Source organism: Natator depressus, chromosome 1, assembly GCF_965152275.1.
Source record: "Natator depressus isolate rNatDep1 chromosome 1, rNatDep2.hap1, whole genome shotgun sequence".
In the NCBI taxonomy this organism is placed as follows: Eukaryota; Metazoa; Chordata; order Testudines; family Cheloniidae; genus Natator; species Natator depressus.
The window spans coordinates 299621560-299647317 of NC_134234.1; the positions used below are offsets into that span (position 1 = coordinate 299621560).

The 25758-nt window shown below is 40.1% G+C and overlaps 1 protein-coding gene across 10 annotated transcripts in view; it reads left to right on the forward strand.

The window, feature by feature from the left end:
- Positions 1-25758, forward strand: part of FOXP2 (forkhead box P2) — a 554228-nt gene that overhangs the window by 172907 nt on the left and 355563 nt on the right. For all 10 annotated transcript variants that reach the window (XM_074942274.1, XM_074942271.1, XM_074942270.1 and 7 more), the window contains one exon: positions 2219-2299. The gene's annotated coding sequence lies outside the window, so the exon portion shown is untranslated. The remainder of the gene's footprint in view (positions 1-2218; positions 2300-25758) is intronic.

Here is a 25758-nt window from a genome sequence, read left to right on the forward strand (position 1 = left end):
AAATCCTAGACTGCATGTTAGAATTAAAGATACAAGGTCTATCAATGAGCTCAATCAGGGTACATATGACTGCTATTACAGCCTTCTGCTCACCCATCGAAGGTTTCTCAGTTTTTGCCCACCCGACTATGGCCAGATTCCTTAAGGACTTACACAATTTGTTTCCCCCTGTCTGGAACTTGTCCCCACCCCCCCAGTGGGGACCTTAATTTGGTTCTCAGTGCCCTCAGGAAACTTCTGTTTGAACCAATGGCTGCCTGGTTCTCTTCCCTCCCTCAAGACTTAGTTGCTCATAGCTATCACTTCAGCTATAGATGGATGGGAGAATTCGGTATGCTCCTGGCAGACCGGATGTACTGCCTTCTATAGAGATAGGGTTACAATGCATCACCATCCTTGGTTCCTCCCTAAGGTCTCTTCAGAATACCATATTAATCAAGAGATCCATCTTCCAGTGGTCTACTCAAAGTCTCGTGTCTCCAGAGAGGAAAACAGTCTATGCACACTAGTTGTCAGAAGGGCTTTCACCCTCTACTTTAACCTTCAGGACTAAGACCTTCAGGGCCTTTCCTAGATTGTTTGTATCATTTGCAGAGCAGATGAAGGGGCAATCTACTCAAAGACTATCACAGTAGTTTTCTGGTTGCATTTTAACCTGTTATGAATCCTCTGGGATGAAGCCTCCTCATAGAGTGACAGCACACTCTACTAGAGCTCAGTCCATATCTATACCTCTACTGAAAGACCATTCCCATAACAGAAATCTGTAGGATTGCACCTTGATCTTCCATTCACACTTTTGCATTATGTCATCTTTCCTGCTTGGAGGGATAATACTACCTTTGGTGATGCAGTCCTCCAAACCATCATGGACTTGTCTCCTCAGCATCCACCTTGTTGTTGAGTTACTGCTTGGAAGTGTCATAGGGACAAAACACCCATAGGGACAGAACATCCCAAAGAATTAAAGTTACTGTACCATAAGTAACTTCTCCTTACTGCCTGTACCACCTTTGCTGCATCCCTTCTAATGACTGCTTAAGGGCTAATCTTTTCACATGCCAAAGTGGGGGGAATCCGTTGCAGTCCCTTCCAAAGAACCCACAGAAAAGAGAGATGTGTTGCTGATGTTTACGAAACACTAGTGATAGTTCTTTGCATCTATGTTACTGTGCTCTTTTTATGGGAGTTTAAAAAACACAAAAAATGCCTGGGACTGATTTGTTTAAAATTCAGGTCCATTGATATAGTGACAAAATACAACCTTCAGCTGTATAAAAGATATTACCTCACCCACCTGGTCTCTCTAATATCCTGGGACCAACACGGCTACAACAACACTGCAAACAACCTTCAGCTGTATGAGTGGTAATATAAAATAGCACATAAAAATTGGCTAATGAGATCACTTAAGTACTGAGGCCTCTTCATGGGCTCATTTCACTTTGACATGATTATAAAACATAACTATTAATTTATTTTGCATGTTCTTGTTAATTATAATGGTATCCAGTAGTGCTACTGTAGTTAAGGCTCTCTTGTTTTTTCTATTGTGGGGATTGTCTTACTCAAGAGGTGGAACTGAGTTTCAGTAAGGAAAGGAATGTTTTCTTGTGTTCTCTTTTTTGTTTTAAATTTTTATAATTTAAAATTTCCTTTCTTTTTTAAACTGTCTTTTATAATATAGATTAATGCCTTGAAAATGTAACTTACAATGGCAGATACTGTGCATGTTAAAAATGATTTAAGTGTTTCTATCACTGATTTAGTGAATATGGCACAGTACATGTGCCTTGTACAGTATTGTACAATGTATTGGACTGTGCATTGGACAATATATTTTTAATAATGTACAAATGTGTATTGACATAATAGAAGTTATGACTTGATCCAAAGGGCTACCTTGCATTATATTTTAAAAATTGTTGATTAAAGACATTCAGTAGAATGGGAGGTGCATACATTAGAAGGCTTCAGGATATGGCTTCTGAAAGAGATACACAGTTAATGATCCAGATCCTCAGCTGATGTGGGTCAGCTCCACTTCACTGAAGCCAATGCAGCTAGGTTGGTTTACTCCAGCTAAGGATCTTACTTACTAATCACCACATGGAAATCTGGAACTAATTATGGAATGCGATAAAGTAAATCAGGGGGAATTTTGCGTAGAATAGATAAATAAATATTAGCTACAAATTGTTTTCTTTTGTTTTATCAGGCCAGTGATGCTGGAATTGATCTCAGACAGCACTCCAGTTCAAGGTTGAAATAAGGATATCTTTTTAAGGCCTGGAAGAAGGTGAGTACAGTTCAAGCACTGAAAATCTATAAATGATGTTGCTTGTAGTTTTTTTTCCCCTGTACCATCACTGTCCCTGGTTTACCAATCCCTGTTCAGCTGACCCCATGCTGTTCCTGTTATTCACAGAGATGTATTACTACTTGTAAGACTAGACTGTAGAGCAAGAGGAGTTAGCAGGTCTGGCAGTAAGGGAAGGATGGCCTCCCTCTTTCCCACTCCTCATATCCCATTTCCTTCTCCTTTTCCTCATTTTTCAGCCCCTTCCACAAAACTCAGTTGCAAAATGTAAATCTTCCAGCAATTCATTTGGAAGATTGAAGAAGAGTTGAATGTGGTTAAGAGAAATTAAGTATCACTAATGATTTTTTGGCAGTAATAACCACAGTGATGCTTCAGTTATAAAAGCTGGGTCATTTGTCCTATAGCTTTTGTGGAAGAAGCTGAAAAATAAAATTATTCTTTTGTATTTCTATGATATTTTTGTCAAGATGTAATATATTATTTTATACTAGATGTTTTGATTACACATTGCATTTACTATGAGTCTTTGTGTAGTAACACTTGTGGAATTGTACAATTGGTTTAGTTTTGTTTTAAATAAAGAATGTTTAGCGTGCACTAAATCCCAACAAAATGATACATTCATAATTTAAGACAGTTATTTTATCTTTTAAAATTTGATGGCATACTCTTGGGTATTGAGAGGTTAAAGTTGAGTTTCACTGTATGGCTTCATGACACCAGCCACTTGAGCAACAAGCTAATTAAACTGTCTTGGTCAGAAAAATCTTTTATACTAAAACATATATTTTAAAACATTTTTAGTATGTGAGTACAATGAATCCCTGTGCTTGGACACCTCCATTTTGTTGAAATACCTATGCCCTATGTTCATTTGGGAACAGACACTACTCGTTGAACTCAAGGACCATGAGTTCACATGTTCTGATTGTGAGATTTGTGTACTCTGTGCACTAGTGCTCTCAAGCTGCCTCAGACAGAGGGTCCAGCAGTTACGGCACTAGCTTGGGGGTTAGGAGACGCACATTCAATTCCATGGTTAGCTATAGAGCAAATCACTTAGGGACAGTTTCTAAGATATTTTAGGGGCCTAAAATATTCAGGTAGGTGTCTAGTGGGATTATCATTGTGTGTTAGGTACCTAAGTGCCTAGTGGGATTTTTGAAAGTGCTTATCTGCATCTTCAGGTACCTAACTACCTTTAAAACCTGTCCCTTGGTCTCTGTGCGCTTCAGTTCACCACTTGTAAAATGGGGATAATAGTACTTCCCTGCCTCAGAAGAGTCCCGGAAGGGCATATACATTGAAGATTGTGAGGCACTTCAGTACTTACAGTAATGGCGGCCAGATAAGGACCCTAAGATAGGTAGATCTGGAAAAGCATTCAGAGGGAATTGGTATACAAATGATAGATTACGAAACCCCGCATGTTTCTTTCAAAATTACCTACGTCTGGAACTGCCACAAGGAATTCTTCAAAAATATTCTGTGTTTCAATTGCATATGTATTGCTGTAGACACAGTGAAAGGAAGACACATACATGGTAATTTTTCTAGTTGACTAAGAAATTTATTTATAGATACCAAACAAACAGCAACTGGTGCCTGATAGAAAGGAGCCCTTACAATTTGACTCCAATAGGACCTTCTCTAACTCCCTCCCCATTGCACCTCTTGGTCTCACGCTGGCACACCTTGCCAAGGCACTATTAAAGGAAATAGGTCCACTAGTATATATACACTAGTATTAGGAACTTTCAACTTCTATATGTAAGCACACACATCACTTTTCTGTGGTGATTTGATTCTTTTGAAATCTGTGGGAGGAGTGATATCCTGTTCCTTCTATCTGTGGCACTTAGTATCAGTGCACCTCACACTCTGCTTAATGTATACGTATCCTCTCAACACCCCTGTAAGGTATGGAAGTGCTATTCATTCATTTTATAGGCAGGGCACTGAGGCATAGAGAGACTTAAGGGAAGTCTGAGGCAGATCAGGGACTTGAAATCAGGTTCGCCAAGTCCTAGGCTAGTGCCCTAACCACTGGACAATCCTTCCTCTCTTGTTCCCAAACTCACCAGTTTTGGGAGTTCTTGGATACATTCCCCCTATGCTAATTGGCCCATTCATTGATTCCTTTGTAATAACTAGTGGCCACCCTCAGTCTGGCAAACCTAGAAACTGTAATGACATGATTAAAGGAAGGGGCTGAAAAACTGACTAGAAGCTCATGAACAAACTGAAGCAAACATAATAATGAAGAACCTGATACAAATACACACCATTAAACTCAGTAACGGGAACCACAGCATCAACGTTCCCCATCCCTACTTCCACAATCAACTCCACCTTGCAGTCGTACCGCGACCCAACCCTGAATCTATGGTGAATAAAACAGACATCCTGAATCCTGCTTCGATGAATGAGAGGGCAGGTGGGTGGGGAAAAGCTTTAGAAGCACAAGAAGGAGGTAAAAGACAGGATCTCTGTCTTGGCCTTGGTCTTATGGTGACTATAGAGACTAGGTGGCCCATGGAACACCATATCTAGTCACATGGCACTCATCCAACTGGGGGTAGCAGCAAGTGATGTCATCATCATAGCCCTGCCCCCTCCTTTTAGTGTTGGAGTCTGCCTCTTTTGAAGATCAGCTAGTCAGTCAAGTTGGTGCTACTGGTCTCCACAGTGATGGTTAAAATGGGACAGTGCTGCCATTGTTGCTCTCTTCACCCATTGGCTGGTAAGGGGGAGAAATTCCTTTCTTTCCCTCTGTCCCCATCCTGTTGATTCAGGCAAGCAATGCCCAGTGGCATAAAGTGCTGGGCTGAAGCCTAAAGGACTAGGCAAATATGATAGTATCACCTGTGGTAAATAGTACAAGAAATGACATTTTATTTTAATTGCAGCTTTAACAGTCAGGAAGGTCAGGACACAGTGTGCATCACTTTATAATGAACATAGTCATAGGATTGGGATATATGGCACAGAAATATGGAATCTACATATGTTACATATTTAAAAGTAGTCCCACATGTACAAAATGGTTTTGTGTTTTTTTTTCAAGCTACCGTGTATACTATCCAGTGCAGAAAAGTTTAGGACACAAAGCAGATCAAACGCTCTGCTTTCTAAGCAATGATGGAAAATTCTCTATATTTACCAACGACGTGTCTTTCGGAGAGGCATATTAGTCAATTTCTCCATAGTTAATGTCCCATATTCTGGAGAACTGTTTGTTTATGGTAGGAATATATTTGTTACACTGGCATGCTGCAGTTACAATCTGGTCAGCCAACAACAGCTATTTCAGCAAAAAGAAAAAAAATTGGCTGATTTTTTGGAGATTTACCATGTTCTGCACCAAGTAATGCCAGAAAAGCAATAATACTGACTTGTGTACCTATAATAGTTTGGCAATATAATTTTGTTAAATTCCAAAATGTCTGGACTTTAAGGCAGTCCTACCACATATGGATGAAAGTAACTATTATTCTGTTTCCTTTCCAACAGAGGTCAGTCTGTTTTTGCCCATAAGTTGCAGTTAAATACAATCTATACAAAATTGTTTTATGTACAGAAAGCCAAAATGTATTTGGCTTTTCTAGTAATAGGGTTTTTATTTCTTGCAGTAACGTGGGAGGGCCTAAGGTGGTTTTTCAAAAAGCAAAGAATGGTAAATTTTGAACGCAAGTTCTTCCATATCCCATTTACATTTCTGGAGTGTCTAAGGGACAGAACACAGTTTCTTTGTACTGATAAAATAGATGTACATCAGAAGGACATCCTACTTAGGGTTAAATTTTCATTTTACTTGTAGTGCCTGCCTTAGAACAAACCACTTAACTGGAAAACAGCATATCTGGTTGGAAAATTTTGAAATTTAGACAAGAATGGGGAAAATTGGGAAAAAATGCTTTCAGTTTTCAGACTGGATTTAAAAACCAGGGTGGCTACACAATTTTCCCTCTTCATCCCAAAGGAACATAATTCTTTCTTTAGAACTGTTACAGTTGAAGGCTTAGTTTTCTAGCTCTGGCTTCCCACAAAAATGCTTATGGCTGCATTGCATAGTGTTGCACTCTGTAGAATATCTAACATTGGTGTGCATGAGATTCTGAGTTTGCATCAGGAATGATCTATTTGTCTTTTGTTGCACACTGTTTCTCGCTTATGGGATTCCCTTTCAATTCTGATGCAAAAAGTCACTTCATTCAAATCTGTCCTTCAGGCTTGCTTTTTACACAATTCTCATTAGAATTGAGGCAATAATGATGATTTCTTTACAAAAAGGGTTAATTGACTCACCAAGATGTGCATGTGCTTAAAACGAAAAATCACCATCTTGTAATCCTTCTTCAACCTTATCCCACCATCTCTTTGTTAACCCAACTTTACCGTCTCGCACTTGAATTTTGATTGTAAGCTCTTTGGGACATGTCCCATATCTTTTTGTTTGTTCTCTAAAGTGCCTTACTGTATCCGTGTATTTTTTTTCATGCCAGTTTGTGCTGTAATTGAAAACCAACCCAGAAGGGACACTTTGCTTTAGGAACTGCGTTTTCCTCCTTGAATAGCCTCTCCATTCAGAGTTGTAATGCCCTTTTTGGGGTGAATGACCTACTGAGCGGCTTCCTTCAAGACCTATAATGTTAGGGCAGCTGGTACTTTCAGTGAGCCATTCCTGACCTGGGAGCTGATTCAGCTTTTCTAAATAAATTTGTGCCATCCCTCGTGTGAGTCTTTCTTTTGGTTTTAACGGGAGGAACCATTGGGGTCCAGCTGCATCTGCTTCATGATCTTTTACATTGAAACGGTGCTTTGAGAAAAAAACTTAAGGAACTTTCTAAATTGGGGTATTTCCTGTTGCAGTGCACTATATTTCAGCTACCGTACTGATTACACTACATAACTAACAGTATAACCCATATACAATTTTGTATTCTTATATTTCTAGACTCTCTTTACTTACCAAGTACTATCTGTCTGTACATTTTCAGCATGAACAGTATAATATTGACATGTCCAGAGGTGAAGGGACATCGCTTATAGTTCCCTTGCAAAAGATCTAGACTTGGAAGCTATGCAAGGACTCATGATTTGTTGGCGATCAGGTGCATTAGAGAGGTGTGAAGCATTTGGTCTCCAGGGGATTATATGAGTAAGTCTGCCAGCTGGTTTATGGAGTGGCATTAACTATATCCTAGAGGAAGCTACACATTCCTGGCCAGAATGTGATTGCTGTGATAACAGCATAATTGGAGGGGAGGGGAATAGGGATAATGCTAGAAGAAAAATGTTGGATTTCTTTCCCCAAAAATAATTGGGTGGGCTAAACTCTAATTGCTACGAAACAAGAATAGAAACATAAAAACAATACTTGACTTTTTGTTAGAATATTTTTTAGATAAAAGAAGGACCCATTTATTGTAACATTTTGAATTATCTGTGCAAGATAATCATAGTCAGCTGCAAATTACTGATATTTTAGGAACTTACTGAAACATTTTTAATGGAATCTTAAAGCGAAGGTAACTTTCTTTTGTCAAAATCAAAAGTAGTTTACATTTATAAAATCAAATTTGTGGCCTGGAACTACTAGGTAGTAAATTTTTGCTATGATTATACAAAGTAGCAAAATATGGATTTTAACTGGCCTGCTTTTCAATTCAACTGAACATTAAGTACATTCTTAATGGTCTGATTTGCTGGAAAGAGCACTATTACAATAATCTGCTTTTTACAGCCCATATCAAATGTGAACTTGCATCACTTATTACAAAGTTTGTGCTTTGGGAGACATTTTCATGGCATCTAGGAGTGATGCCATACAATTTTTAGAGTTAGTCCTTAATGATATCATCTTCAGAAATGAGTTGTTGCTCAAACACACTGATTATTTTGTGGTTTATATCTAATCCAATAGCTATATTTAAAATGTCATAGAAATCTGTAGGGGAAAGCATGTTGAAAAATGCTGTTGTCCCAGTAATTGTATAAAACTGTTATGGAAGAGATGATATATATCTTAAATTCTTAAATATTTTTAGAGCTCCTTGCTGTGTCTGACACAAATTCATAATTTTTAACTGACTGGAATACAGGTTTTAAATGTTGCCTGCATGAGAACAGAGGGCTATTACTGTAGTTGTCATGTAAAATAAAGTTAGAGTCTAGAGCCCCTTTCTAGCTGTCAGCTATATTAAGAAGCTACTGGTGTGTTGAACTAGGCACCCGTATTGTATAAGCAGTGTATTGTAGTGTCTAGGGAGAATTTTCTTTCTCTTCATTGCTGCTTTATTAGGCCTTGCTTGCTCATTCACTGTTGCCCTGTCTTACTCCAGCTTTCTAGCTGCAACTCACAGCACAGTAGGTCTAATGTAGATTGACGCCTTTGCCAGACGACTGATTGAAACTTGTGTCTCATAGTTGCTAATGCTCACTGAACCATTTTATTGAAGATAAAGTAAATAAAATAGATTGCCATATGAGAATTCTCTGAAATCAAATGGAATAATTTGACAGGTTTAAGCCCATGGAAAAGGCAAAGCGTTGAAGCAGACGGGAATGCTTTTTTATGCACAATATACCAGGAAAAAGGGTCTGCTGTGTTTGATCTTAAAATATTAATGTTTTTACCAAAAATTGTAATAATTGGAAACATTTAGCATAGTCTCCAACTGAATTTGTATTTTACTTCAAATGTTACTTTTCTTAAGAGATGCTTTATTTTTCTTTCTTTTTTTGTAACAAAGGGGTGTATTGTGCTGATTTTTTTCTTATTGCGCCTGTAAGACTTAGTGTGTGGATCACTAGCTTTTTAGAATTTAATAAAAAGAACATATTTTTACAGTACACTGTCCAGTCTTCAAGTTTAAATAACAGTAAACTTGTTCTTTGGGAAACTGATTCTGTGGGATAGTGCTAAGCGGTGTATTTTATAGAACACTTTTTTATGAATTTATTTAAACAGTAATGCAGTTTGTGACTTACAAATAAACAGCTACAATAGGATTGTAGTATTTTTTAAAACTGTGTAATGCAATACAGTAAAAGAAAAATTGATAATAGCCATTGTTACAGACAATGTACAGTCAAGAATAAACAAATGCACTCACAGAATTTCTCTTGGGTAAAGATATAATGTGGAAAAGCTTTTATAATATGCCCCAGTTAGTCTTCAAAATAAACCAGAATATAATAGTAAAAGAGTGATGGCACATGAGCTTTAATATTGAGTATTCCTAATCTTTATCTGGATGGCACTGAATCTTGGTCACTTTGCTCGCACTGGTTGTTTCATTGGAGCTAATTGGACTCCAGCAGAGAGCGGGGTGGCCAGGATATATTGTGGTTAGTTTAAAATGATGAGTTATATAAAATCCAGACACTAAATTGTGTAATATAATAAATTAAATTAAAATTATTTTTTTTGAAAAAGTGAAGATAATTGCATTCTAAACCTTTATTTTCAAACATTAATAATATTGAAAAAAACTCTTTTTGAACTGACATTTTTAATGCTTGTTCTCTGCTCAGTTTTCTTTGATTTTTTTGAAAACTTTAAGAAAATCTAATGAACTTATTTTGAGTTAGACAATCATCTGAATAAATTATACTTTTGAACAGAAAATTCAAATGTTTCATAACCAGAAACTATGTGGTACTCAATGACAATGTAATGTTGGCTAGTTTTGAAGAATTACTGTTATGAATGAGTTATTTGAAAATAACATACAGTCGAGAGTTGGTAAATTGGAAATAAACACTGAGAAGGGATTTCCAGTTTTACCGTTAACTGATGTACATAACAGTGAGGTTCTGCTGGCGTGATAAGTGGCAGGGACAGTATAGGTTACACCATCTTTCTAGCGAACCAGTGGAGGACTTCAACATCATGACTGTGACTAAAGCTGGTAGAAAAATTTGAACAGTGCTGTCAGTTTTTCCTCTTCTTGTGTCATATTTTCGAGAAAAAATTCCAGTCATCTCCACCTGTAGCCCTGTCCCTTGCATCAGCTAATCTCTAAGAACAGCTATCTTGCTTCTCTGTTGCTTCTGTCATGGTGGTGGCAACAGGTGTCTGGACAAATGTGCGATGCTTCCACAGCAGTTCTGTTGGGACATTGGCTACAAAACAACTATCTGATGGTAATAGCTTTCAGTTGCTACCAACCAGACTGGATTTGAACTGGGAATTTAGAGGTGAAAAGCTCTGTATCGCAGTACACCAATCCAATGAAGAATTTAAAAGTTACATGTTCAGTATTTCAAGGACCTAGGAGAGGAAGGATTAAAGAAGCCCTTTATTTGATTCCGAGCCATCCAGAGAAGGAGAAGAGGCTGGATCTGTGCATTATGTTGCTCTGATCCTGCAGTTGACAGAGTCTGGGTGAAATGGTGTACCTGCACTGGAACCTCAGTGAATCAGTGATAGGATTAGGACCTTATCCTTGTTTACTCATTGGGAGTCTATGGGATTAGATCTATATATGCCATATATATATATGTCTGTTTGCCAGGATCTGGGAATGGGCAACAGGGGGATTACCTGTTCTGTTCATTCCCTCTGGGGCACCTGGCACTGGCTACTGTCAGAAGACAGGATACTGGGCTAGATGGACCTTTGGTCTAACCCAGTATGGCTGTTCTTATGTACATTACAATAAGAAAGTAGCGTGTCTTTCCAATAACCCTTCAGTCTTGGGGTGCTTAACCGCAAGTAAAGGTATCTTTCTGTCACACTTCAGTTTTCTGCCCTGCTTCAATTTGGACAGCAGTTAGTTGATTTTCAAGAATAACTTGGTGACAAAACCTGAGCGCATACAAAGGAGATAATGTAACCCAGGAAACAAAACACTTTTACAATATTTATAGGTTCTCTCTTGCTAAGAAAGAGTTGCTGACATTCATTAGCGTCTTTCCTCATTTTTGGAGAGCATCAGGGGAATATTTAACAGCTAAATATGGTAGGTGTTAAATGGACTGATATTTCAGCTCATTTTTAGTACATTTAAAGGGGGAAATTGAGTGAACAGTTGCTATAAACTTTGTTGAAATGCATATGGAAATTCTAATATTTCTAAAGTTGAATATGCAGCTTGACAAGGTGCTGAACTTCTTTATTATTTTGGTCAGATTGTGGGTACATGTATCGGCGGATAATGGTTGGATAGGAAGGTATAATACACATGATCAGTAGTTTATTATCCTATGTCAGTATTCTCTAATGTCCAGAAATTTTCTTCTCGAGTAGACATAAGAATGACCAAACTGGGTCAGGCCAATGGCCCATTATCCCAGTATCCTGTCTTCCAGCATTGGCCATGCCAGATGCTTCAGAGGGAATGAACAGAATAGGGCAATTATAGAGTGATCTATCCCTTGTTCTCCAGACCCAGCTTCTGTCAAGCAGAGATTTACATAGACCTGAAGGATGGGATTTAAGCCATGACCATCTTGGCTAACAGCCACTGATGGACCTAACCGTCATAAACTTATCTAATTCTTAATAAGGATTCTATGAATATGTCACAGTGGAGAAGAGATGGTGAACATCTTTGCTTCCTTGTCCCTTTCAAGACAGAAATTACTTCTCATATCTCCACTTGCTACTGCTTTTGGCTTTGTTGTCATATATCATTTTTATTTCTTGGCATAAAGTCAGCCAAATCAGTTTTATTTTTACAGTAAATAATTTAAAAAAAAAACTCAACACAGTCAAAGGCTTTTTTTTCTATTTTTAGACAAATATTCTTTTTTCAAGTCTTGATCTTCATTTCCTATTTAAAGCCACAGGCTGAGAATTTTGATAATTCATACAACAGACATCGTCATCCTATCGGAGCCTGTAAACTGGGTGTCTGCCCCTACTGAGGGACAAATTTTCCTTACCATGCCTGAAGGAAATAGAATTGGGGAGCTCAGAAAGGACACCCCTTTCCATCTCTCAGTCTGACTGCTGCTGGGGAGAAGGTTTTACAATACACTAGGTACTGAAAGCATGGAGGAAGTTCAGTGGCATGGGTTTTGCTTCTCAAGTGTGACAGGGGAATTGGATGAATTACCTTTCCCTGAGTGTCTCCTGGTTGGAGTTTTTGTTTTTCTGTAATTTATGAAGTTGGTGCTAATATCTCTCCCTGCAGAAATTCAGTCAAGCCAACTTCCCTCTGCTGAGTTATATGTACTCTAACTAGAATTGTGGTGGTGTGACAAAGTTCCTCCTCTGCCTTGGTGGGTCCTGCGCTTATTGGCGGATTTGCTTGCCTCAGAGGTTCACAGCAGCCCTCAGTTTGGCCACTTTCGTGGCTCAAATCTGCCATTCACTCAGTTAGCCTCATCACTGGCCAGCATGGGGAAAAGGAAGAACAATCCCTGCGGTCTCTGCTGATCCACCTAGTGGATCGGGGAACAGGCCAGAGACTTTCCCCTCTGGTGGAACCCACAGTCCAGGTCAACTTGTCCGGTATCAAGTAGGGAGTTCGGGGGGATGGAGGGAACCCGGGCCTGCCCTCTACTCCGGGTTCCAGCCCAGGGCCCTGTGGATTGCAGCTGTCTCAGTGGCTCCTGTAACAGCTGCATGACAGCTACAACTCCCTGGGCTACTTCCCCATGGCCTCCTCCCAAAACCTTCTTTATTCTCACCACAGGACCTTCCTCTTGATGTCTGATAATGCTTGTACTTCTCAGTCTTCCAGTAGTACACCTTCTCACTCTCAGCTTCTTGCGCCTCTTGCTCCCAGCTCCTTGCATGCACCCCACAAACTGAAGTGAGCTCCTTTTTAAAACCCAGGTGCTCTGATTAGCCTGCCTGTCTTAATTGATTCTAGCAGCTTCTTGACTGGCTGCAGGTGTTCTAATCAACATGTCTGCCTTAATTGTTTCCAGAAAGTTCCTGATTGTTCTGGAATAACCTTATAACCTTCCCTGTTACCTTACCCAGGGAAAAGGGACCTACTTAACCTGGGGCTAATATATCTGCCTTCTGTCACTCTCCTGTAGCCATCTGGCCTGACCCTGTCACAGTGGCCTTTGAGAAACTATGTGATCCCTTTAATTGAACAGTGAGTTTAAAGCTCTGAACCTCTCAGTTACATTGTTGTGGGTCAGTATTGCCACAAAATAGTTAAGTGACAGTTACTTTCAGTAACTACTGAAAGTACTACTTTCAGTTGTTTGCAGTTACCTTAGAATATGAGGCATGGTCGCAAAAAGCTCAAAATGAAGACAAGTAGTTTTGGCAGCAGTACCAAGAGGGAGACACTGAGTCTTATACCATGATAAGAGCTCTTATATATGGTATATACTTTTATTTATAATTTAATTAGAATTTTTCAATTATTTCAGAATTGAAAAATGGCTTTTAAAAAAAATGGATTGAACAAGCACCTCGGCTGATATTTTCCATCCATGCTGGAAGAAAGACAGGAGGGCCATGTTATGGTTTTATTAGGCTGTAATTATATTAACCTATAATATCTGGGAATATTCAGCAACAAATTGTTCAATGCAGGGTGTTGGCTCCATGCTGATCTTGATGTAGGAGCCCCTAACTCCCCTTACTCAGCTCCTATAAGGGATGCTTTCCTTCAAACCCTTTTCCAATCCATTTTCTCTTATAAGCAAATCTCTTCCTGACTGAGTATCTGCACTGGACATCTGACACAAGTTTTATGTATTAATATACAACATTGTAACCTAACCCCCCTACTCCAGCCCATTGGGTCCTAGACCAGCTGTAGGGAAGGTGGAAAAAAAACCAACATCCCAGCTTGGCCAAATCTGGTGACGAGGGAAGCCTCTCAAGGAAGAGAAGCAGCTAGTGTAATGCCCACAGGGATCACAAGGGAACCTGGTCCTTTTGCCAAGTGCATGAGTGGGTGAGTGCTGCCAGCTCAATCCTTGTATTGAGGACCTCTTCATGGCTGCATGGGGTATAAATAGGGTTGCCAACCCTCCCGTTTTTGCCTGTTGTCTCCCAGAATTAGGTTCTATCTCCCAGATGCTACAAAAGCCAAACCGGGAGATTTTAGGCTGCTAAAAGTCCAGCGGCGCAGGCTCCCTGCCTGCCCCGGCCCTGTGCTGCTCCCAGAAGCGGTCCGCATGTATCTGTGGCTCTGGGGGTGGGGGCAGGGCTTTCCACACACTGCCCGCGCCCCGAGCGCTGACTCCACAGCTTCAAATGCCTGGGGCCGCAGGGACATGTAGTCCGCTTCCAGGAGTGGTGTGGGGCCAGGGCAGACAGAGAGCCTGCCTTAGCCCCTCACCAATGACTGGGAGCCGCCCGAGGTAAGCGCTGCCCGCACCCTGTCCCTCACCCCAGCCCTGAGCCCCTTCCTGCACCCAACTTCCCTCCCAGAACCTGCACCCCAATCCCCTGCCCCAGCCCTGAGTCTCCTCCCAGAGCCTGCACCCCCACCCCCTCCCACAGCCCACCCCTCTACCCCAGCCCTGGGTGGGGCCTAGGAGAAGGGGCAGGGCAAGGCAAAGGCGGGGCCTCAGGGAAGGGGTGAGGTAGGGGGCAGGGCAGGGATGTTTGGGTTTGTGTGATTAGACATTTGGCAACCCTAGGTATAGATACTTTCCCACTCTTCCAGTCAGCAGGATGGACTGTGCAGTGACCTTGTCCTGACCTTGCCCCAACTGCTTCCTGCCCCTCACTGTAAACTTTCTCCCTTCTATCCACCTGCTGTAAGGGAATCCTTAGTCAGGCAATACCCCTTTTTTTCCAGCTAGCCGGACAAAAAACCCACTAACATAAAGGTTGCAGTGGGCACATTGTCCTAATTTGTGTGTGACAAAGATTCCAAATATTTTCTTCACAAGTCAATCAGGATTCCTCTGTCTTTTAGGTGAATTCATTACAAAACACTCGTAAGAAATCCTTAAAACATTTGGGATTCATGAATCTGTTTGTGATTAGGCTGGTAATAATTTATGTTGAGGAGGAAAAAATATCTCTTCTGACAATAAAGGCCTGATTCAGGAAAGCATCCCTATTCAGGACAGCACATAAGCCTACGCATAAATCATATTGAAGGCAATGGTACTTCAGCACATGCTTAAGTGCATTCCTGAATAGGGAGTGAAAATGTAACAAACAGCCATTGGTGCAATACATGTACACATTAAAAATACACCTGGACCACATGGACTTCTTATCATTTACATGCACAAATGCAAGGGTTTTCATGCACACCCATTGCTACTGCAGGTGAAAATATTTCCTCAAATATTTTAGTTTAGTTTAGTATCTAACATCTAAGCTATTAAGTGTTAAGAGATATAAAACTCTAATAAATTCCAGACTGTTGTGAACAAATAAAAAAGTAAAGCATACGTTCCTATAGTGTCTGCATATTTTATAATATTATATTAAATATAAAGAAGATAAATATTGAAAATGGATTTCTAAACAGACAGATGGCATATATTCATTCTCTATAAAATCATGTTTCTGGCATTGCACAGTAACCGTCATGTAGCTTCACTTCAATTGCCTGATTCACTGATATGGTTTATATTTGTTATATGTGCTGTTAATTTCTCTTCATCCAACACACCTGCTGGTAGTTTGTGCCATATCTGCAAGTGTCTACTTTTCCAAAAGCATAACAATTAAGATTATAATAGGACTGTGGGTGATGAAAGCAAAGTAGGAGATACTGTCTGTATTCAAATTATATAATAATAGACATGAAAAATTATTTAAATTATTTAAATATTTGTATTACCAGATATTGTTATCATTGCTATTTTTATAGTTGATTGTTTTATATGGTTAATATAACAGAAGAGTTAAAAAAAAAGTTTGACCTCATTTGACCTTTTAGACATTCAGTCAGTTAAAAGGTTTGTAAGACGTTTAATTACCAAATGGTATGATCATTATTCATCTCATCATTTGATATATAATGTCAAGTGAATTGCTTCCCTGGAGTGCAGTGTGTTTCACAGATCAATAGATTTAGTAAGAGCTTGAAGGAGAGCTTTAAACATTCATAGAAAAGAAGGAAAAGTATATCCCTCACAAAATGGTGTGTGTAGTTTATTGTGTGAGCTTTATGGAGTTATTGTTTTATTTTCTTCCTAAGAATACAAAGCCTTGTAACAATGCTTTCATTAAAACATTTTAACCTCTCCATTGAAATTATTATACTGTTACCATCTCTGTATTGTACATGCACTAAACATAACACAGTATTTTTTATCTTTAAAAGGATATCTTGGGTATATTGAGTGTATTGTGGATACAGCTCTGTAGGAGTTTAATTGTTAAAACATTGTTCTCCTTATAACACACATCATCCTTTGTCACACAAAACACCATAAATAGCATGGCAAGAGATTGTCTTAATACAGTACAAATGTTTGTTTAATGAACATATTTTTTATATTTTCTACATATTTTTCTTATTTCCAGTTAGTTTTAACAGTTTTCCCTTTTTTGTCCATTCTATTTTTCAAGGATTTTTTTTTTAATATACCCTTGGGGAACAATAGACGGGGTCTTTTCTTTATTGGTTTAGTAAATGTGTGTTCATTTTATCAATGTATAACTTGTAAGAGTAATTTCTGATGGTATGATAGATTTTTCTCTGTTGCACAAACTATATAAGATGGGTGTAAATGTATTTACTTATACATCTCCTTGTGTATTGTATTACACTTGTGTACATCTTGTGTGGAGGAGCCATCATACAATAGCATATATTTGACCTTTTCTTCTTTAAACACACATGAAAAGATTTTCTAGATCATCTCAGAGAGATTTATTGCATGGTCTAGCCACTAATCTTTGGCATTACTTCTCCTGTAAATGTTAGCTGCTTTATACTCCACACTGCTTTGTCTTGATTTACCAGATGAGGTAATTGCTTTTCTGCTCTTTTTCTTTCATCACCTTCTTCAAATCCTTTCCCCCCATTTACTTTTATATCCACCAAGATGCACCTCATCTTCAAACTTTTACCTTCTTATTGGCACTGGTGAAGAAGAGCTGTAACCCAGTTGTCTTGACTGGAATATCTGTAATGCAGAAACATTTGCAGGTAAAATTCTGTTTCCTCATTCATCTGTCATTTATAACCCATCAGCTACTCAAAGATTAATTTGAAGCGTGAACAATATCTAAGCTTCCTTGATCCCTTGCTCTTGTCCTTTTTCTTGAGCTGCAAAGGGAAGGCCATGTTTCTGAAGCTTCTTATTCCTCAGGCCTAGCTACAGTAAGTCTCATGGGGAGCCTATTGATGTTGGAGGAAGAAAATTCTTACCTATTTTTTAGAACAACCTGGAAAATATGTCAGGAGACTTTTACAGGCTTAGATGTTCACTGTATGGAATTCCAGTAAATATAAAATTTAATTTGGTGGGCTCTTTGCACCAGCATTGTTCAAGGTCAGATGAACTTGTGTAAAGTACAAGCGTCTCAGATATCACTCCTCTGTTTCCTGTGCTGGTTTTACAGCAATTGTTTTGTAATTCAGTAATTCAAGTAATACCAAATTCAGTGACAATAATATTAACAGAAAAAAATACTCAGAATTATTGTTTTCAAAAACTTCATGCATATCTCCTGCTTTTGCCATCTTATGTTACCACTTGCAAACTTATTAAAACAATTACTGTTGGCATCCTGTGGAAACAGCTAGTAATTGGTGACACTCAGTCTCTTGGGTTTGATTTTACAAGGTACTGAGTACTCGGGACCCAATCCAGCAAAGTACATGCTTGCTTTTAAGCATGTGAATAAGTGCTTGATTGAATTGGGCTAGAATGCTCAGTATCTTGCAGGATTGAGCCCATAGATATCAATGCCATCTGTTGCTAAAACACTCGTCTGTTGGTATTTTCATTGTTTTGCCTAAGGAACCAACCAACCAGCACTAAGTTAGCATACAACAATATGATATGTGCTTTGTTTGAGGCCCTCATTGAGAGAAGCATAAAGTTACTTAACTTCCACATCAACTCAGTATCATAATTTGGTGGGTGGGTTTGCTAGGAGAGTAAGGGCAGAGGCTTCAGCAATGGCAGAGTAAAGTGAACCATCAATTGACCATAGCAGCAGTGAGAGATAATTGAAACTTTGACAGTATTTGTATCAAGGAGGAGTACACTGATAATGAGTGGAGGTCACTAAGTCAAAATAACATCATCTGTCTTTCTTCCATTATTGAGGCCGTGGTCACATCTCAATAGTTAAGGTTGAGTTCCATTTTGCACTTAAGGCAGGTTTTCAATCTTTTTGTTATGTATGAAAAATACAGCATATGGCCCAAACTTACAGAGTGTGACTCTTTGAACACACAGTGAATTTTCTGAGAATTTACAAGAAAATCTGTTAGTTACTTTGCATTAAAATATACTTTAATAGACTACTTGTGTTAGCCTTTTTTGTCTCAAACTACCTTTGTGTAACCCAAGAACAGACACTGAACTTCGTATATACTTAAAATTAATTGAAATCTCATGCATAGGCTACATTTGATGACATTAGGTTGTAATAAACCAAGTTATTAATGATCGTTGTGTCTAATTTTTATGGATTATATAGGCGATAGCCCCAGAGTCAGATCAACAGCTCAAGTAATTTGTAAGTGGGGCCATTGTGACTTCAGGGATAACTCAAACAATCTCCAAGCTTCCTGTATAAATTGCATGCAACCATTCTTTTGTTTGTAATGAGTTAGTGGTATGAAATAGATTTGCCAAGAACTCTCACTGGTATATTCCTTGGTCACTGTTCCTTCAAGGTCCATTGCTACATACTAGCTTGGGTGCTCCAAAAGCAGAGGCATTTAGGCTCAGGAGCTGACTTTCCTCCCCTATAGATAAGGCTGCCATGGCATAGTTTAAAAATGACTTTGTCAGCTCCCAAAAGGCCAGATAAAGGATATATAGATCCTAGTTCAGGTCTTGGCATCCCAGTTAAGAATTACCGGTGAGAGAACCAACCAGAAAAGGACAGACTGAATAAATCAAGAGGTGCTAAGGGACAGAGGAGATACTGCAAGAAAATCTTGAAGCATTACTACAGTTGACCATGTCTGATGTTCATCAAATAAGGGGCAGATCGCAGGGAAAATTCAAATTCTACAGAGACAGATGGGGCTTTAATATAATTGGCTTATTGAATTGAATACAACTCCAAAACCAAGGTTGTTGATATTCCCTGCTTATTCCAGCCAATTGAAACACCAGAGTATGAAGATAGCAATATATCTCCTGCTTCATCTTGTGACAACTGAGGTCCTTGGAAACAAGAAAACTTAGAATGCTACTCCATCCTCTTCCCATACCCAACTCGTCTAGAGAAGATAGAGCAGTACTTAATCTGAACTTCTTGCATGGATTCCTCCAGATGTCAAAGTTTAGGAGTGAGACATTAAAATTAATCTCAGCAGTGATCTCCCAAGAGAACTTGCTGTTTTCAGTAGATCAGAACACACCTATTTACACTTTACTGTATGACCCTCCCACCAGCAATATGTCTGCTGCATGCAAAGCAGACAGTCACCAGTATTCTTTTTTTAACCCTTTGCCCCAGCTTCCTCTTTAAAGGTGTTCATAAAAGTGTTAGTTACCACTGTGGCTTTCCTCAGGCAGGAAAATTTGCATATATACCTATTCTATGACAACCTACTCATCACAGCACCTTCCTAGAGGAGGCACACAAAGAAACTCGTTGTACAACCCAGATTCTAGAATAACAAGGATCCGTCAACCCTATCCAGAGTCCAATGATTCCATGCAGTTAATACTATGTTTGGGTGTTACCATAGATTCCAGACTCCACAGAGGTTTGCCTATCAGAAGACAAGATCCAAAAGGTAGTGGCCACAATACACAGTGGAAGTTGTTCTCCAGTAACATCTATCAGGACTCTAATGTCTGTGATTGGGCGGAAGGTGTTTTGCACTCATACCCTTCTGGGGGTGAGACACCACGTGTCCTCTCCAGACGTTTATCAATATTCTGAGTTCACAGGGCCCATTAATCCTGTCTTCCCTAGTCACAATATTAAGATCCCTCTCTTGGTAGTACAGGGAGGGAGGGGGCAGAGGAGGAGGTTGGAAAGCAAGTACCTGGAGGCCACAGTTTAGCAGAACCAGACAGAGGCGGGGGTAACATCGGATGCAAGGGAGCTCTGTCAGAGACTGATTCCATTCAGATTACAGAGATCTTCTGTAGTATCAATTGGCTCAAGCTCAGAACAATAAAATGTGCCTAAAACCCCTAATTTCAGGCTTGATCAACCAAAATGTATTGGTGATGTCCAACATATTAATAGTGGCCTGTATAAACGAGCAAGGAGGTACCAGGTCTTCAGCTCTGCTACAGAAATTCAGCCCTTTCTATTCCTGTCCTTTTAAAGCCCTACACCTAAAAGGGGAATTGAACATCAGAGCAGACTGTTTAAATAAGCGGAGGTTAAAATGGTGCATTTCAGAAGCTTATAAAGTCAGAAGCCTTGATTTCCCCTCAAACATTTATGCCCATTCACTCACAGCCATGGCAGCCTGCTGATCTGAAGACTCACATGTGTATAAAAAAGATATGCATGTAAGCCTGGCTACCTCATTTCCTGTCTGTACCTTAACTGCGTTTTACAAATTAAACGTGTAGATCACATCAGTCATTGTCTTTGGAAGGACAGTGTGGTTATCCAACAGAAACAGAAAACCTATCTTCTCCAAATTGTACATTATTTATCTGCTTCAGTTGCTCCTGGGCTAGACACTGCTATTGGAAATCCCCTTGCCATGGATCCATGGATTTTCCTTATGTGTGTGTGTGTGGGGGGGGGGGGTGAGAAATAGGAAATTTTATCTTAGCTTACCTGACCATTTCCTTTTTTCTAGGTGAAAAGTGTGCAGATTTCCACTGAGGAAAGGGTTATGTATTGAACCTCTCCTCCTTTTCTCTTAGCACTATAGTTGTCTGCCAGTAGCTAGGATGAAGCTTGAAGATGCTCTGCAGCAGGAAGTGTTTCTCTGAATTTCTTGCTGTGTTTAGTAAACTGTTAGTTACAGTTTAAAGGAATTAGCTCTTTGAAAACAGCTTTGGAAATATCTTAAACTGGCTGGATCTTCAGGGGTGTGGTCACTCGCAGTCTGCCTTGACTGGCAGGTCTGGTTTTGCCTTCTGTGAGCTTAAAGGGGGCAGTTTGTGGACAGCCATACATCCATTAAGTTCACTGAAAGTTGGGATCTGTCCGCGGCTGCCAAAGGCCCAGCTCACTGACTCTAAAAGCACCAAAGAAGGCAACAACAAATGCCACCCAAACTAAAATGGCTTCCTTCCTACAGCTGCATATTCGTAGTAGAGCCTTTACTAGCCCAGTCAGGGTTTCCACTGTTATGGGTAGCCTGTCATCCTTCCTATGCCCACCCCTCCTGTACCACTTTTTTAAGAGCTTCTGTATTATGAAGTGCCACATGGTTCTGGGAGACCCACCAGCCTACACCACTAGGACAGGCCCACTAACAGGTACTGGTGATATGGTGTAGGGAACCAACTCGCAGTGGGTTAAAGACACCATATATAGGACCACTTGGTATGTAGGTCTGTTCCACTCATGACAAACCCCTTCTTGTGCCCTAAATTCCGTGAATTCTGTAAGGCTAGCTTTGTAGGTCCTCGGAATCCATGGTGCATCCAAGTCCCATGAGTTCACTAGTCCCAGGAGCCAAGGTTCTGCATTGTCTGCATTGTCTGCAGCTCCCTACTGGCAGGGTGTGAAAGTACCCAGAATTTGTCATCCTGAAATCAAGATAGAGAATCGGCAGCACCATTATCCACTTCTGGGACATTCACTGCCTGAAAAAAGTTTGTTAAACTGCAAGGGAAGGGGAAGAGGAAGGGGCGTAGCCACCAGGTTTCATGCTGGCCAGGATAGTGGCTCCCAGCCTCCACTGGCCCTGTGAGCAGAGGAGGGTGGAGAACCGTGGTAATAAGACCCTGTGGTTCAGGACCCCTCTCCACTGCTGTAGTGACACCGTGTGACCCCCACATCCCCATTCGCACTGAGCTCCAGTTGCCCAATTGGCATCCACATGCAGACTGGCCTCCCACCCTGAAGCAGGGAGGGAGCCAGCATGGAATACCTCCTTAGAGGGAGGGACCCTGCTCCAATAGTGGGCAGAGCCCCCATGCTGGGAGGAATGGGTACGATCCCCAAGGCAGAGCTATGCCACCAGCCCAATCAAATTCCCCTAGCTGTTGAGGTGAGTGGGTAGTATTTTCCAGAATTGTTTTATCTGAATCTGATTGTTTCTGAATATAAATTGAATAATAGACTCTCCAAATGCAAATATCTTCATCTTAATTCATCCCTAGTTGATAGCAGGTTGTACATTAGAATGTGGGATATGTATGTCAAATACCAGAAGTCATTGTTATACAGTGTTATGTTTTCAACTATTGCTGTTGAAAATTTGGATACTATCTGCTAAATAATAATCCTCTCATTTCTTTTTTTTCTCTGTGCTTTTACCTTTTCCTTTAATATTTCCATCTGCAATTATTTTTCTTTTAAGTACAATTAATTAATATTAATTTGCTATCAATACCAATAGGAGAAATATAATTGGCATGTCAGATATATTGCAGAAATATCATGCAAGCCCTTTTCACACAGCTGTACAATAGTAGAGAATCCTGCATTCTAATCCTGCACTTTCTTCCCTCACCCATCCTCCCAAAAAGGGGCAGTTGTTTCAAACTGTAAATTAGTTTGGTGATGTCAGAAAATGAATGGAGGAAGAGACCACCAGACTCTTTTTTCCTTGTGGCCTAAACTAGAATTTGATGTGGATACAGCAGCAAAATGAGGACAGACAAATATATGGACTTAAGTGGCAGGCTGCAACTTTTATTAGACTTTAACACAGAGGAGGGAGGGGCACTACCTGCCTATCATCCATACTCTCTTTTACCAGGCATTTAATTGGTTCCAGTGTGGGGGTTTCTGGGGTTCCTTACCATATAACCCATTACGTGGGATGGCTGTCCTCAGCCTACCCTCCAGGACTCAGCTCTCTTTGAGCCCTAGGACTCTCCCCCACTGTGGAGGGGGCAGTAGGGTGGCCGCTGGGAGAAAAAATATTCTTCCTGACTCCCTAAAATGATGATCAGCTAGACCTGCAGCATCTATCAGGCCGGGTTCCCATTCCTGCTGGAATGGATCCGAAACGTGCTCCACATGGTCCCTGCACTAGGCTAAATCCTGGGAGCTGGAGATTGCAGGCTAATCAACACAGCTCTCTCTCAGCTGGCCAGTGGGTGCCAGAAACTTCAAGGTGGAGGAGCTACCTATTGTCCCTTGGCAATGTCTCCTTGACTTGCTCCTGGGACTGTCCCCTTTCATCGCTGGCCCCATCAATTTCCACCACCTGTTGTGGCACGTGAGTGGCATTTTGGTTTAGCTCTCCAGAGATGAGAAGTTCGTGCACTAACCCACTATACAATCTAGCCCCTAAAAATGCTGTTAAACTTAGTTCTGTCATCATTTTCAGTGGTCTCCCCCCCTTAATTTCAAGGTAAAAGCAACAATTGTATTTTCTAAAAGTATGAATGCATATATATGTTTAGGACTTCACATATTTATCGGTCCTTACGTAGCTGACTCATCAAAAGATCATCCATTTAGAGTCGTGGTGTACGATGTCCATTCCAGTTAAGTAGTATGTGCAAAAATCTCCTGTAAATAATGGCTGTAGAAGGGTACTTGTGTCTGCTCTGCAGCAAAAAAAAAAATTTTTTTAGTATAAAAATCCTAACCATCTCTTGGTTTAATGCATCTGAGAGCAAGCTGGGGTGTAAATCTACCTCACACTAACTATTTGTGTGGATCCTGCTGCTGTGCACTAAAAAGTTGGGTGGTGCACTTTGACTTACTGCAGTTTGAGAAACGTACTTTCAGTGCACAGCAGCAGGGGCCACGTGAACAGTTAGTGCATGGCCTGCGGGAGCGCTGTAGAGTTACACCCAGGCTTGCTGTGCAGTAACTGTTTGTACAGACATGCCCTGAAGCAGAAAGGAGTCCAAATGTGGTTAGTCATATATACAGCATGCCTGATCTTATACAGATCTCTGGAATGTTGCTCAAGCAGTTATGTAATATGGAATGAAAATAGAATTAAAATTCTAAAAAATTCCAAATGCTGATAAATATTTGTGGAAATTTTAACATTTCCACAATTTTGGATTGCTTTTAATTTATAATCTGAAAACAGACATATTTGTGAAACACAAACCAAAGTCACCCCCCTTAGGGGCAGCTTCTATGCTTGTCTATGGATTAGCTTAGTTCATTGAAAGAGATAAGACATCTCTTATTCTCTTCCTGATGCTGTTACCTACTAGGTAACATTCCACACATTCCAGAGCACCCGTCCCCCTGCTCAGGTTTTGCTCAATAGCCCACTGTAGCTTGAATTTGAATGGTTTCTCAAAGTTCCAAGGGAAAGGAAGAAGAGCAACTGGTTACAGATAGAAAGAAATTCTCTGCACTTCTTCAGCTTAGTTTCGTTATCACATGTGTATCTATACCCTCTTTTAAATGAACATACACTTCTTTTATGAGCTCTTCTTCTCTTAGCAAATAATGACTAGCATCGGGGAGAATCACCTTCAGTATGAAAGATGGGCATATAACTCAAATATAAAGGCATAAATACAAATATTTGTATTTATCCAAGTGGCCACGGGGACATCCAGAACTTTTGGGTAACCGGACGGTCAAATAAATGGAAATGACTAACTACCATAGGGCTGCATGGATGGGCACACTGTGGAGTCAGATAACTGATTTTTGGATAAAGTGAGTTTGGATAATTAGAATTATAATCTATTCAATCTGAGAATTACATATGGCTGTCTTAGGTAAAAGTTGTTGGCTAAAGAAGTTTGTGATGGTGTCACATAGAGGAGAAGTTAGGATTGTGGGATCTGTATGGTCAGGTACGGGTTTCTGCTAGTATGAGAATCAGGGTTCTGGTAACAGTAAGGCAGGATGATCAGTACTCATGCCTGGGTGCTACCCTGTTTTACAGGTCCAAACAGACTCCCTGATCCATTGGATATACACTGCCCACTAACCTTATACCCCAGTGCTGGCTCCTAGCCCAAAGACTGATAAAAGAAAATGGCAGCCGGGAGACAGGTCAAAGGGAACTGAATGGCTCAGAAGTCAGGGAGAAAATAATCATTGGGGATTTGTGAACAGATGTGTCGAATTATGTCAGGGAAGGGGTAGTAAATATAAAGCCTGAAAAGGACCAGGCCTGTTCTCTGCAAAGACAGGAAGGGATCAAGGGTTAGGAGCCTCAAGATACCTGATAATGACATGGTGACATAGGGGAATGAGGAGGTAAGGATGAAAATAACTACAGTGCAGATAACACTTGTCTTCAGACATCCAAGGGTTAAGT